The following is a 16,339-nucleotide window of genomic DNA, read 5'->3' on the forward strand; positions in this document are numbered from 1 at the left end:
CGGAGGTACTAAAGTGGGATGGTGTGGGAGTGTCTAATTGGGCGCGCTGAGTTTCAGAGTCAAAACACACACACACACACACACACACACAGGGGACAAAGTGACTGTGTTTACATGGACATCTGTAGTCGAATTATTTGCCAAATGATTAAATGGTGGACTTTAACTGCAGTTTGGCTCTTTCATTCAGGGAATTCATTCATGTTCCTCGCGACAAACGAGATATTTGATTCGAGGAACTGCTCTAAGCGTGTATTTTTCATGCAATGTTTGATACCGCACGGCGAATGAGAGAAAAAAAACCCTCCGCATTTCCCGGAAACTTAGATGCACACAGCAGGTAGCGTCAGAAAGCCGCGTGTGTTATTCCGGTCACAGAATGCTGTGAAAATCCTACATGAGGTTAAAGTTTGGTTGTGGTGCTAACATGTTTACACTCGGTGCAATAGTTAACTTAGTTCGATACGAACAAACTAAATAAACAAAGAGCACTGGTCACTCACTTACCAAATCTGTAGTGACAGGACAATCACCAGCAACTAGAGCCGCGTCTTTATTAAGAGAGGACTAAAGCGAATCCGGATCTCAGCGTTTGCAGATGAGAACAGCTCTCAGGTAAACAATAATCCTCCTTAGACACGTAAGTTATTGTTGTCGGGCGTCGCGTACACTGTTAATCCACACGTGACTCCAGCTGAGCTCTCACAGAGAGAAAATGAAAACAAAACTTCACTGCAGCAAACTATAAAAGCAACACTTCACGCTTGTTTTGCCAACACAACGTGGCGTCTCTGCTGTTTAAACACTGTGACAGTAATGAATATTAATGAAGTTGCACAATAGAGCGCGCTGATTGGTTTGAACCAAGCCTTACTCATGCATTAATGCAGCACACTGTAAGACGTAATAAGACACACTCTGGCACAGACGTCCAGTCTGCACGCTGGAATACACGCTATTATGTCATGACCGTGACGCAGCTTCAAAAGTTTGTTTCAAACCGGAAGTATAAATTTGCTTGAAATAACGCAAAAACAACCAATTTACACTCTTTAGTGAAATATAGGTGTCCTAATAGTGTTTTTAGCAGTGTGGGACACATATACGACTGTCAACAGCTCAACACATGTGTTTTGGTGTTTCGTGACCCTTTAAATGATAACTTATTGCAATAAAAACATTTATAACACAGTGGTGTACACTAGTCAAGCAGACTGCCTTTGACTTGATTTGCTCACCAAAGATAATCTTCTTAATTTACACTATTTAATTGAACCATTTAATTTCAATTAGCTTTTAACAATTAAACAAACAAGGGTTACATTAAATGTGAATTGACAATCTTAAAACCATCCGCACCATTCTCCCTCTCTTCTCCAGACTGTAGATAGCGGTACGTTTTCAGAATGAGCCTCAGATACAGCCTGTGCATTTGAGCGTCTGTATTTCAGATCCAAACGGTGGTTTCCTGCCTGTTTGTTTTTGTTTGTACATAAGGAGAGGGTTTGTTTTGGTGGCTGAATCCACTGTTTTAGCAGATGGAGGTCAGCTGAGATGCACATTCTTGGACACAGATTGTGAGATTGATTTGCAGTACAGTGTGTCAGCAGGGATTAATGAAGTGCTACAGCTTGGCACACAGATGCTGTCTTGAGATGCTCCTGCTTGTTTCAGGAACATTCACTCAAAACGGTATTGGTGCATCTCTAGATTCTGCCTTATTCAGAGATAGAAAGGCTGGATGGTCATGTAACACTGTGTTTGCTGAGACGCCTCCTGGAGTGCATCTGATATGCTCAATGATATATTCAACCTCCAAAACACATGCACACACCTGAGTCTGGAAAGCACTGTGATGGGATGACGCTGGTGGTGAATGTGTCAAGTACATCATTTTTACATTAGCTAATTACACTATTGTCTCTGGTCAGATAAAGTTATTATATAAAGCATATCAAGGATTTGTTACTTTACTAAAAGTGAGTAAAGTCATTGTAACTGTTATGTTTACAATTTTATTTTTATAATTACACACATACAGTAAGGTCCATATATATCGGGATATTGACACAATTCTGGCTCTATACACCAACACAATGGATTTGAAATGAAAGTAAAATGTGCTTTACCTGCAGACTGTAAGCTTTAATTTTAGGGTGTTTACATCCCAATCAGATAAACGGTGTAGGAATAACAACAGTTTGCATATGTGCCTCCCACTTGTTAAGGGTCCAAAAGTAATTGTACAATTCGGCTTTTAAGCTGTTCCATGGCCAGGTGTGTGTTATTTCCTCATTATTCGAATTACAGTGAGCAGATAAACGGTCCAGCATTCATTTCAAGTGTGTTATTTGCATTTGGAATCTGTTACTGTCAACTCTTAAGGTGAGATCCAAAAATCCAATCAGTAAAGCAAGCCATTATTAGGCTGAAAAAAAATGAAACAAACCCATTATAGAGATGGCAGAAACATCAGGTCTGGCCAGAACAACTGTTTGGAACATTCTTAACCTCTCAAACTCTGCAGACCCGGTACCGGGTCCGTGACGTCAACGACTTTCGCTTTAAGATTTAAAGCATCTGAAACAGAATCAGAGGTCTAGCATTGAACCAGAGCGCCTTAAGTGTTTTCATTTGAAAGTGTAGAATCTATATTTTATGCACAAATCTGCATCACTTTGGTTTTTATTCTACTATACAAAAGTTGTTTACACTTAAATAAAGTATTTTGGATACCCGAGCTGGGTATTGAACTATGGTTCATTTGCATATTTTTCATATAGTTCATATATGACACATGTACAAGTTATAGCTCAAATGAAAGCTCTTGCCGGTGCTCATACGGTTCTAGCATTCTTTTTACTGAATTATATTCACATATCAAACAGTTGTCGAATGAATCGCGGTGTTTCTATAGCGCAGAAAGGAAAACAATACATTTATGATCAATAAGCAGCCCCAGATAGCACAGACAGCTGTCATCTCTTACCTTATGCTGTGCGCTTCAGGGCCATTCTCCTCTGTTTTTAAGGTGATGTTCATAAGTAATCCTTTTATATGTCTGATGTGCTCCAAACACAGTGAATTATGTTTGATCAGTCAAAAGAATAGTGAAATATGAAAACAATGATCGCTCCCTGTGGCTTTACAGCACCTCTCATCAGTTGGAATACAATAACTTCTGCATAGATTACGGTGGAGACATTTTTCTTTTTTCCTATGATTACAGACATGTGCAGGAACCACCAACATTAATTACAGCACGCTAGAACACACACAACCTAAAGTGTACACTTTCAAATTTGAGTTCATAAAAAAAATACAAAAAGCGCCTCTTTTTTTAGGTGTTTATTATAACACAGACAACATATACAGATATTGTAAACACTTTCAATAGTGTTATATGAAAATTCAAAGGGTTTTCTTTAAAGTGATACAAAATTTTTGCATTTACACCTCTGCATGTGAATTTGAGAAGCTTTAAAATTAGGGTAGGCAAAATCCAGACTGCAATCCCAAAATAGCACTGGGGTTTAAGAGGTTAAAGAGAAAGTGAGCTCACCAACACCAAAAGTTGTTATTTTTTAATAAGCATAGTTTCTTATTAGGCTATTCATATGCCTTTATTTGTAAATACAGCTGATGTAAAAGCATTTTAAATGTTTAAGATTTATTCAAGCTACTGCAAAAAAAGACTGTTTTCATTGTAACCGAATGTGTGTGTTTATTTAACCATTAATGTTATACTAATTTAGGTGATTGATTGCTGGCATAACTATGTAGAGGATGTAAAGTTACCGTTATTAGCTAGGCAGTCAAAACTTTGCATTGCAGTTAATGTACTTTTTAAAGATACTTTCACTTAGCCAGATTGCTTGAGTTTCCACTTAAGAAAACAACTTGTTGAGTTTGATGCAACGAACATTGTCGATCTCCACTCTGGAAATGCAACCAATTTGGTTCACTCCTCAAGCTTACAATCAGTGTGAGCGCGAGTCTGTGTGACGAGCTACGTGTGTGTGCTCAGCCGAGAAATGTGAAGGCTTTTATACTTAACGTGCTCCCGGTATACACAAGCAATTCTCATGTGAGATTGCCAACTGTGCAGACGGATATCAAATATCGCAAATTAGAAAAGGTTGGTCAGTTAAATCATGCTACTGTAAATAATGTTTATTCAGCAATGATACTCCAGTACCGATAGCATTATCAATACTTCTGTCTTCTATCATCGATACTGATAAAGAACCGAGTTTCGGTACCCATCCCTAGGTATCAGGTTGCTTTAATCTTATATGTCATCAGTGCAGTTCCTCCTGGAAGTGCATTAGACACGGTGTAAGAGGGAATAAGAAAGAAAGACGGAACAAATGAGTGAATGATAGAGACAGAGAACGGCTGCAGTTGCAGCAAACAAAGCCGCTCAGTTTGAGGCAGTAGCGAAATGCTGAAAGAAATCCATTGTGTTAGCTCTGTTTCAGCCCTGACAGAAATTAAATTGTGTCCAGAGACTTTTTATATCGCAGCACAAGGTCTGAGACAATATTGCCAGTGGCTCAGAGTCGCTGTCTTCGCACAGATCTCTCTGTGTTTGCAGAAAAACAGATCGCACCGCCTCAATCCTGCAAAAAAAAGGATCTCTAATTCATCTGAAATCTGGAAACGCTTATATCTTGATTTCATTTTCCAGCAACGGTTATGATCAGGGATTGTGTGTATATAAATATATTAACATACGCTCAATCTAGTTGTTTGTTGGTTGAACTTTGAAGGTTTCCAATAATTAGTATTTAATCTATATCATGTTTGCTTTATGGCTTTGTGAGATCAGCCTTTCTCTTTCATAGTCGCTTGTGTTTCATGAGGTTAAAAATCAACGACATTATAATGTGCTGCTCCACTCAGGAAATTATACACTGGTGTGTTTTTATGTATTTAAAACTTCTCTAATCTGAAAACGCCAGGCCGTACTAATTATAATCACTTTTTTTTAATGCTGTGAGCATAATAACAGGGCTGTGCACATGCGCTGCACATGTACAGGTAGATGTGAGGTCTGATTCTCTTCTGCATTGAATGAATTGGAGCAGCTGTGCTGGAAAACTCACACAGCAGTGTAAACACACAGACACACACTGATGTAATCAGCACTGACAGCGGAGGCTCACAGATCACAGGCTGAAGCGAGAGAATGAGTGATGATAGTGGGAATGGAGTTTATAGCTTTATATTAAAATAGCACAGAGACATGGCAGAACAGACAGAGAGAGCACAGAATAAGACTGATTATACTGAGAGAGATAGAGCCAGTGTGTGGTATGCGAGCTGCAGGAGAGAGGTGTGTAGGCTCTGTTGTGTGTTGTGTTGCGCTATTGAGCGGTGTTGCTCTCTGCTGATGTTTTGTGATGGTGTATTGTGTCTCTAACAATTCTTGCTATTAACAAACCATTAACTATTGTTGTGTCTGAAATCACATACTTCCACACTATATAGTATGCAAACCAAGTAACATGCCCGAATCCATAGTATTCGAAAAACAACACGCAAGAAGTACCAGGATGACCTACTAATTCCGGTGAGATTTTGACGTGATGCATGTCATGATGCACCACAAGAGATTTCATGAATGGTAGTGGAGGGTGCAACTGACGTGGGTAGGTCACGTGGTCATGACAAAATGGTGGATGTAGATTGTCCTAATTCCATTCAAACTGCTCGCATTCATACTATGAAAAAGACACTTTTAAATAAACAATTTAAATTCAAATGTAGTACCTTTTGAGGCCCTGTTTACACTAATAGGTTTTAGTTTTAAAATGCGTAAGTTTGGCTCGGTTACGCCTTTCTTCCACACTACCTCAGAGTTTTCGAGCCCTGAAAACGGAGCGTTTTGGAAACACTGAAGAGTCTGTTTTGGTTTTAAGGCCGTACTTACACTAGGTACAGTTACCTCGAACCGGGCCAAAGCCCGCTTGTCCCCCCTCCCGTCTCCCCCGACGGCCAGCGCTCACACCACAAACGGGCTTCGGCACGCTTACGTCATCGCTGCTGCGCTGTTCAGTAAGAAGCGCGCTCTCACTCAGCAGCACAGTGGAGATTTCTCTAGTTATATCATTTCAGTCGTTTGATATGCCGTCAAATATTTCACCAAACAGTCCTTAGGGATGCGGTGACACGCAGTCAGATATTTCGCCGAACAGATCCGCCACTTTTGGTGCTCATAAACAATCATAAAGCTCTCGTGCTGCAGGGATGAGGAGGTCTGCTGAAGGCGTGCAGCTGTGGTGCAGTGAGGGGTTTACGTCTTTAATAAACTACGGCAGTTTGCATTCAATAAACAGTAAGAATGATTAATAAATCCATATGAAACAGTCCCTTAAAAGTCACGTCTCGCTTTCAGTTTCGGGCCTTGGCGCGTTTTGCACTCACACACAAGCATACCGTGCCAAAGCCCAAGTGAACCGCGCTCAGGCACACCTCTTCCAACTAAGACAGGGCCGGCCAAGTGAACCGTGCTGGAGCCTGATTCAGCGCACTCACACTTCTCAAACGATCCGGGAAACGGGCCTGGGCACGGTACGGATGGCATAGTGTGAGTAGGCCCTAAAACCCTGCTTCTCCGTGTCAGTGTGGATGGGGGAAAACGGAGACATCTGAAAACCGAAACGTGGCTGCAGACACATATTGAGGCTTTTCCCTCAATATTAAGTCCACAAATTTCAATCTTGCATCCTTTCCTTTAATTCAGACGCCACAAGTTTCATGTGGAAAACAAATTTCCCGAGGACACGTCAGGTAAAAACAGTGTACTTTATAATGTCATTCGCATCACCCTGGCTCTGTTGTTTCACTATATCTTAACAATAAAATAAAAACATGATGTAAGGAACTGCCTATAGATTAATAATATATTCAAAAGACAGAAGAGTCATTAGATAGAGACAAGATGAATAAAATATCATGTTTAACAACTTAAGTGAGATGAGATCCAGTGGTAGATCCTTGATGAACTGTCCGACCTGCGCTTCTCTCCCCTGGGGAGGTGTGCTCAAAGCACCCGCTGACTGCCTGGAGCTCAGGTGTGTGCATACGCTGCAGCAAGTGTGTGTGTGTGGTTAGGTGATGTGTGTTTTCCGCTGTGTAGTGTGGACTGAAATCTTTTCAGAAACTCTGGGTGAAACGCCAGTGTGGACGCGGTTCAATTTCATTCTAAAATGCCATTTTGAAACTAAAACATAGTGTAAACGGGGCCTGGGTAGTTGGCGATTTCGGACCCAGCCTTATGACTTAATAATATAGCTATAGCTCAATAAACACCTATTATGATGCTTATTAACACTTCTTAAGGTATTGGTTGCGTTTAGGTATTGGGTTAGGATTAGGATTGGGGATGTCGATTAAGATCATGCAGAATTTGTGCTTTATAATTACTAATAAACAATCAATTTCTTAATAATAGGCGGGTAATGTTACCAAATATACTTCTCAAAATGGTTAACAGATTAAGCCAGAAATACTTGGAATAATATCTTGATTATTGAAATATTGGCCAAAGACGCTTAGATTTTTTTATCAATAAAAAGTCCCATGAAATTAAAATAGTTCCTTAGTTGTTAGTTTCAGTCTTTTAGTTTTAAGGATATCTAGTATGCTCCAAAACAGTGATAAAATTTGCATTTATAAAGTAGTTGGACAGGTGTACCTAATAAAGTGCCCAGTTATTGTAACTGCAGGTTTGCTATGTTTATATATAATAACTTTAACTGTTAAAAGCTATCATTTGCTAGTTAATTAGTTAAAGTTACTAAATAGTAACTTAAGTTACTATTTATTACTTAATAGTAATAACTTAATAACTTAAAAGTACTTATCTACTTAAGTTACTATTAATTAATACTATTATAATAAGTTATGGTAGCTAATAACTTTGATAAAATTTAGATTTTGATTGTAATGAAATAATGTGCACCATTTGTAAAGCTGCTTTAAACAATAATTATTGTGAAAGTGCCATACAAATAAACCTGAATTGAAAAAGTCCATATTCTTGGTATTTTGTTAAGGAATTTTGCCTATAAATGACAATCGCAACAACACAACATTGTTATCCTCCGGGACCTGCACGCTACATTCAAACTAAACAGCATCCAACACCATCGAGTGTTTCAGCATCAGCTCCTGTGGCTGTGGTAATGTGTTAAATGGGCTGAATGGTGTAATTGTGTGTGTAGGTCCAGGGGCGTCTCTAACAGCGCTCTCTAGCTCTTTCTGGACACACCTCATTGCATTACTGGTTCCCAGTCAGCACAATTTGCCTCATATTCCTCTTATGAAATGTTTAGGTCCTCGTGTATCCCACACACTTAACCCTGAATCTGTTTAAGACTGTATTTATGCTTTGTTACCATCTAGCATTAACAGCAGTTTGCTTTGCTGAGACCCACCATGTTGGCGAGTAGCACTAGCAAGGTGGAACCATGTCAGTGTGACACACAGGGGACCAAACAGATGGTGAAACACACACAAACACACACTCTCTACTGGACACCGGAGCCCTCACACAGGCAGACATATTGTTCTTCAGTGCATACGAGAAAGGGACAGTACGAAAGCGAACAGAACGTGTCAGTCGTATAAGCGCAGCGCCCCTCCCCCACACTCGGAAAACAATACAGATTGTTCTAGATGTTGATTAATGGCCGAGATATAAAATGTAAATGTTTGCACTATTGTGCGCGTCCTCTGCCGCTGTGTGGAAATGCGGGTCAGACACCTTAAAGGCAGAGCAGCAGGGACAAAGATCAGCCAGGGGACAGCGAATGTATTCAGATTATACCGCCGCTCAGGACGCATCCCGAAAATCTCCCTGTTTGATTTCAGCTCATTTATCATTATTCTCTTTGGCAAGCACAATGTCATCCGCTCCCAGAAGAATTATAGGATTGCACTGCAGAAGACAAACAATTTACTGGCACTTTGCCTCACTGAACAACACCGTCTGCCTGCCAGCTCCCATCCATTTCACTGTTCGCACCGTACGTCACCACACACACTGTTTGAACAGGCACACTGTACACACCACGCACTCTGAAACCAACACACATCCGTGGATGCGACATGAATCGGACTCAAACATTTGTAACAAACAGAATATGTAATCACGAATCCTGCAAACAAAGGTCAAGCCGTTCACTTCATCTGAGAAGATGAACACTCGTGTGGGCTTCTCAAGTGTGATTGTTATGTGATGCAAACATACTTTCTATTATAGAGTGCATTACAGTACTTTCACATGGGGAGGGTGTGACAGCAGCCAATCAGGGGTGAGTTTCCGAAAACCATCGTTAGCCAACTAAGAGACTGAGAAAGGCTTGAATTAACTCCACAACAAATACAACAAATAATCATTGGGGAAGTTCTTACTGTAGTATTTCTCACAAACGTCACGTGAGATCTGCTTTCTTCATGTCTGTCACTGTGCTGTTTATCCAACGCAATCTCATGGCAATTCGTAACTTTTTGATTTAGTGGCTAATTCGTATGAATTTGTACGATCTAATACATACAATTTAGTCGTACAAACGAAAAAATCATACAAACGATTTGCTCATCCCCCAATGATGGTTGGGGTTAGGGGTGGGGTTAGGTGCCACGCTTCCTTTTTAAAATCGTACATTTTCGTACAACTGAACTTGTATGAATTCGTACAAATTAGCTACTAAACTTGCAAAACATAAAATACTTACGTTTTCTCGTGAGATCAGGCTGGTTTATCTAACACAGCTAGAGACTGAGGCACACTCTGACAGGCACGTGGGAATGGTGGGCGAGGAGAACCTGCATTAAAGGCCACAAAAGCAGCTACAGTGTGTTTAGAGCAGAAAATACCAATATTCTGAGAAGTCTAATAAATAATCTGATGGGTGTTTAAAGCTGAAACTTTACAGACACATTCTGGAGACACAAAAGACTTCTCTTAAATCTTGAAAAATGGTTAAAATAGGTGCCCTTTAAAGATTTATTGTTGTTAAAAATATATTTCCCTTTGGCGAATATTAAAGTTTTTTACTTCAGGAACCCTACTGTTGTGCTGCATTGCAGCTTAATGTACTGAAACAGCTACAAGTGAACCTTTCATTGATAGGTTGATTTAACTGAAGAAATAAAAATGTACACAGCATGTCTTTTGGGTCCACTGAAAAAACGCCACCGCTATTTCTGAACGGTAATGCTATAGTCGTCATAAAGTGCACTTCACCTTTTGGCTATGAGAAAGATGGAGTTTTTTAAAGCTTATAACAAGCGTGCAGATGGGAAAGTGCTTCAGGAAAAGGAAGAAACGTGAACGGTTGGCGTTTTCTGCTGCAAAAAAAACCCCTCCCTGTTGGTTTCTGCCGCAAATGAGCTGTGAGGAGCTGCCGCGGGCCTCAGAACGAGCGGAGCGATGGGAAGAAGGGATGAAGTGGAGGAGAGAAGCCCTGCTCCCGCCCCCCTCGAGTGTCCCACACTCGCTCTGTCCCCCTCAGCCACTGCATTCTCCAGACATTTACATTATTCAAAGATAAATGCATTGTCAATTCTGTGTCTCCACACACTAGATATGTGCGCCGCTCCACTCCCAGTACTGCCAAGGGTCTCTCACCCCTGCTGCCCACAAGACATGCTACAAATGAAATCAAATGGATACTGCTAGAGTGTAGAATAATTTAACCTCACAAAGAGAGAGAGAGTGTGTGTGTGTGTGTGTGTGTGTGCATGTGTGCGTGTGTGTGTGTTGGGTTGCACTATGATTAAAATACAACGTACCAAAAGCTCTGTGAATTTATCACCACAATGTCACTTAGAGTTTTTGCCCCAGATCCTGTAAGAAATGGGCAGTGATTTCAGACTTGCGGTTCGATATATCTCCATGTCATTTCTTGTCATGCGTAAGCGAGGTTGTCCCTGCGAGAGAACGTGATATTGATTAAGTGCATTACTATGTTCTGGCCACTAACAGATAATAACCTGTTCAGTTTCGCCCTCCTTGTGCATACATTATGCATCAGCGGATCCGTATGGTGACGTATGCTTGCTCAAACACAATGATCACTCTCTTTTCCATGAAGACAAATACCCTGTTTTTCGGTATTATGACATATCCCCCTAAAGCTCCATTATCATCAAGTGTGTTTGTGTGTGTGTAAGAGAGAGAGAGAAAGAGAGGGGGGCAAATGTAGCCATGCAATGTCCAGCGAGAATCAGATTTCCTAATGAAGGCAATCTCGGAGCACTCCTGAGAACTCCAGCAAACGACATGGGCTTTCATCAGCCATTTTGTGTGATCATAACATGGACTATAATGGACCAAATCTGCCCAGCACTAATTACCCATCCGGCTCAACCCAGAGGATTCCTGCACGAGCACGATTTCAATGGAAAAAGTCCCAAGAGATACAGAGAGGGCTTAATGTAAATTAGTGTAACGTATACTTCCGGAAATGCTATACGTGTTTACATAATATAAACAACACTGATTCTCAAAGGCTAACACACACTGGAGAAAAAATAACAACTAAAAATCTGAATTAACTGGTTTTATTCAGGTAAATAATATAATAATTTATACCAATAATACAAATTCCATGCATTAAAGAGATGTTTAAATGAACACTTTTAAAGATAAACGTTTGTTATTGTTTTCAGTTGTTTTACATAATGTCCTGTTGATGTAAATTAGTGTATTGTATACTTTCCAGAAATGCTACATGTGTTTACGCAATATAAACAACACTGATTCTCAAACTCTGACACACACTGAAGAAAAAAACTGTAAAATTTCAAAATAAAAACTTTTAAAAATCTAAATTAACTGGTTTTATTCAAGAAATAATAATAATAATAATAAAATTATTTCTACCAACAATATAAATGTTATGCATTAAAGATATGTTTAAATTAACAATTTTAAAGATAAAGGTTTGTTATTGTTATCAGTGGTTCTACGTCCTATCGATGAAAATTAGTGTAATGTATACTTTCCGGAAATGCTATAACTGTTTACACAATATAAACAACACTGAATCTCTAACCCCAACAAACACTTGAGAAAAAATACTTTAAAACAAAACAACTAAAAAATCTAAATTATCTGGTTTTATTCAAGCAATAATAATAATAATAATAATAATAATAATTTCTACCAACAAAACACATTTTATACATTAAAGAAATGTTTAAATGAACACTTTTAAATATAAAGGTTTGTTATTGTTATCAGTGGTTTTATGTCCTATCGATGAAAATTAATGTACTGTATACTTTCCGGAAATGCTATACGTGTTTACACAATATAAACAACCGCAATTCTCAAAGCCTAACACACACTGGAGGAAAAATACTATAAAACAAAACAACTAAAAAATCTAAATTTACTGGTTTCATTCAAGTAAAATAATATAATAATTTTGTTAACACTTTAGAATAACTATCCGTTATAACTAGCTAATAGATCATTAATAAACTGTTAGTTAATGAGTTATAAATGACTTGTTAAATAAAAGTTAATAATTTGTTAATTATTTATAACTGTGCCTTGTAAAACTTAAAAACTGTTAGTTAAGTTATAAATGATTTGTTAACTGTATTTTAATGATTTATAACTACACCTAATAAATTAGTAATAGATCAAGAACCAGCTGTTAGTAAATTACTTACTAAAGTCTTGTTAAGTATCAGTTAATAGTTTATATATGTTATTGGGGTGTTATTCTAAAGATGCGATATTCTTAATTTATTAACTCTTAGTAAATGATGAATAGTTGCAACTTTAGAATAACATCCCAACAACATACACAAGCTGATATCTAACACTTAACTAATATATTAACTTACACGTTACAGATCAGTTGTCATTTATAATTTTTTTACTAACAGCTTGTAAGTTATCTATTAGCCATCTATAAGGTGCAGTTATAAATAATTAACAAACTATTATCTTTTAGTTAACAAGTCATTTATAACTCATTATTCGGGCCAGATGGAATCTGCGGACATTTTTTGCTATTTCTGCAGAGAATTTTGGTAAAAATCTGCGGATTTCTGCGGAATTATTTTGGGAGTATCCAGCAGAGTATCATAACTTACACTTTAATATATTAAATAAAAAGTAATAAATTACTGAATAAAAACTGAATAAATTCCGATTTACACATTTACTCAAGTATATAAACAGAATTTATAATGGGCTAAAAATCTGCAGAAATCTGCGGAAAATCTGTGGAATTTTGCACGCGCAGATTCCGTGTGGGCCTACTCATTATCTAGCACTTTATCAATGGACTATGAACTAGTTATAATGGGTAGTTATTCTAAAGTGTTACCATAATTTCTACCAACAAAACAAAGTTTATGCATTAAAGAGATGTTTAAATGAACACTTTTAAAGATAAAGGTTCGTTATTGTTATCAGTGGTTCTATAGTGATACAGTGGTGTCCTAGAAGGGCGCAAGATGTGTTTGTGGTTCTATGTAATGTCCTATCATTGTAAATTAGTGTAACGTATACTTTCCAGAAATGCTATACGTGTTTACACCATAGAATATATTTTCCGAGCACAATCAAGTTAATAATTAGCACTTGTTGTGTGTATTACCTCTTCTTGTTGAATCACTGAATGCTTCCTCAACTGTAGGTCACTTTTGACAAAAGCGTCTTCTAAATGTTAAAGTCTGAAAGCCTAACACACACTGGAGAAATAAAAAACTGTACGAAAATAACTGACTTTATTCAAGTGAAATAATATTATAATTTTTACCAACAATACAAATTTTATGCATTAAAGAGATGAACACTTTTAAAGATGAAGGTTCGTTATTGTTATCAGTGGTTCTGTGTGTCCTAGAAGTGCGCAAGATGTGTTTGGTGCGATTTGTTACTATTTTCAGATCAGCGCAGCCCTAATTTTCATGTTTTGTCATGTCATGCAAATCCATTTGCACCACTTTGTGCACTCATGGGTGTGACAGTCCATAGAAGTATTGTGTGTTTAAGTGCTTTGTTGACGCATTGCTATTTGCAGTGGCTGCGTCATTGACCAACTAAAAGCTGCTCTAAAGTTCAGCGCAGAGCCTGTTAGTGATGCACCTATGCAAGTCCAAACGCTTACACATTGCTTAATACAAACAGGATGTGCAGCAAAAAATTGAAGGAAATCTTTGCGCTTAACCAACTAAATTAAATATGTTGGCTAATGAATGTCTTCAGTGGCGTGAGTTTCCACCATTTCCTTACTCCACAAAAGTAAAGGAGTAAAGAGTCTGAATGGAGGAGGCTCGTTCTTTATCCTCACTCTGCAGATGCTCTGTTTAACTGTTTTCTCGCTAGTGAAGCGTTCAGTTTTTACATTTACAAAGTCCGCCATGTAAATAGCAAATGCGCCATGACATGATGCAACTGACTCCTAAAGGGAATGTGAGATGAGACTCTGATTGGTTTAATGCTCGTCATGCTCAAAACACACCCTGAACTCATTAAGAGAATAAGCACAACCATGTTAGACCATGCATCGTTGTGCAGAACATATTTTTTGTCCTTTAAAATAGCAAAAGTGAATTCAGACCTTAATGCTTTAGCACCATGCACTTTAGACTTTGAGCTTAGATCATCAAAATAGAGCCCAATGAGTGAATTCCTGGCCTGAATCCTTATCTGAACACAGCTGAGCCAACTAGTCAAGGTGTTCAAGACAAGTTGAGACTATTAAGCAGGTGTGAGGTGAAGGTGGTTGGAGGAAAATATGCAGAGCCGCAGCCCTCCAGGAACTGAGTTTGAGACCACTGGTCTAAATAAACTGGCTTTATTTAATAAGAAAGCAGCTGTTAATTACACACACTGTTTGAAATCTTGAATATTAACTACATTCACATGTTTGGGACCAAGTTTGGTGAGTAAATAGCATTATTATTAGCATTTTGGCTATACGTTAAAACTATTTCCAAACTGTCCATTATAAACAGATCAATAGTAGCTTCTGAGCTAACAATTATGTTGGAAAATTCAGCTATTTTCAATCATTTTTCTGTGGCTTAGTCTCTATTTAAGAGGTCACCACAGCGGAATGAACCGCTAACTATTTTCGCTTATGTTTGATGCATTGGATGCCCTTTCAGCGTACCAAATATCGTGGGGAAACAAGCATGAAGGTCCATTCCCAAACATAACCCTCAATGCACAGAATCGTTCTCAGAAAATGCAACTGAGATTCACCTAAGTTAGCCATCAATTCACAAATAAAAACATTAATACAGTGTGTCATTATTACTGATCAGCTTTGCGTTCCAGCTCAGTTACCTGATACCTCTGTTTGCTCTCGCTTTTCAAATACACGTGTAACATAATCTAAAATATCAACCCATTTTCAAAACAGACTCATGAAGTGGATCCACAGCTGACAGATTTGCCAATTGCAGAAATGATCTCGGGTTTCGTCTTCATTGAGAATCCCGCGACTGGAGGGCTTATTATGGGTTATTGCAGCACGTCTCAATCTACAAACATGAAACCCGATCAGCTCTCGGGCTCAGAAATGCTTGCTGAAAGTAGCTGATGTCATGCAGTGGAGTGGAGAGAGCAGGATGTGGATTTTCTGGCGTTATTACCTGTGGAAGTGAGTATGATAAAGATCTTTTCCGCGCTCAGGTAAGCGCTCAGAAAATGGATCTCACACACGTGTCTTGATAAGATGTTTAATTACCCATTTTTAAGCTTCCCTTTTTAAAGAGAAAGACCGTGACGTTTAAAACCCAAAGCCATGAACGAAGCTGTCCGCCGGCCATTTTTCATATTTAATAGCGGGAGGCCATTTTGCAGAAATAACGTGTCTGGGATTACAAATGAAACGTGGAGAGATTCATTCTTTATCACGCAGACAGATTAAATTCCAAACCCTGTTACTGTAATAGGTGCACTTGTAACTCCGCATAAATTAGAGCATTAATTCAATCGGCCTCTGTTTTAAACAAAATAACGCGCAGCTCAGAATCCAGAGGTGTAATTTATAGCGAAGCCAGGTTCATTTTCCAGAACAATCCATTTCCCTCCGCGTCTCAGGGCTAATATGATGATGTTCTGTGGAATTCGGAGTGTCTGAATCTCTCATCGCACAGCCAAATAAAAGATAAATGAAGATGTGCTTTATTCCGTCATAATTTCCCACTGAGAATGCCATAAAGGATGACATCCATATGGATTGAGGGTGGGGGTGGGCCGTGGTGTTTTTATGTGGAGTGGTATAGTGCTTCTGTAATTTATGGCATCTTTCCTGTGTGATCAGTTTGTCTGTCAGGTTGCTGGAGGAGA

Source organism: Danio rerio, chromosome 9 (genome assembly GCF_052040795.2).
Source record: "Danio rerio strain M-AB ecotype USA chromosome 9, GRCz13ab, whole genome shotgun sequence".
NCBI classification, from domain to species: Eukaryota; Metazoa; Chordata; class Actinopteri; order Cypriniformes; family Danionidae; genus Danio; species Danio rerio.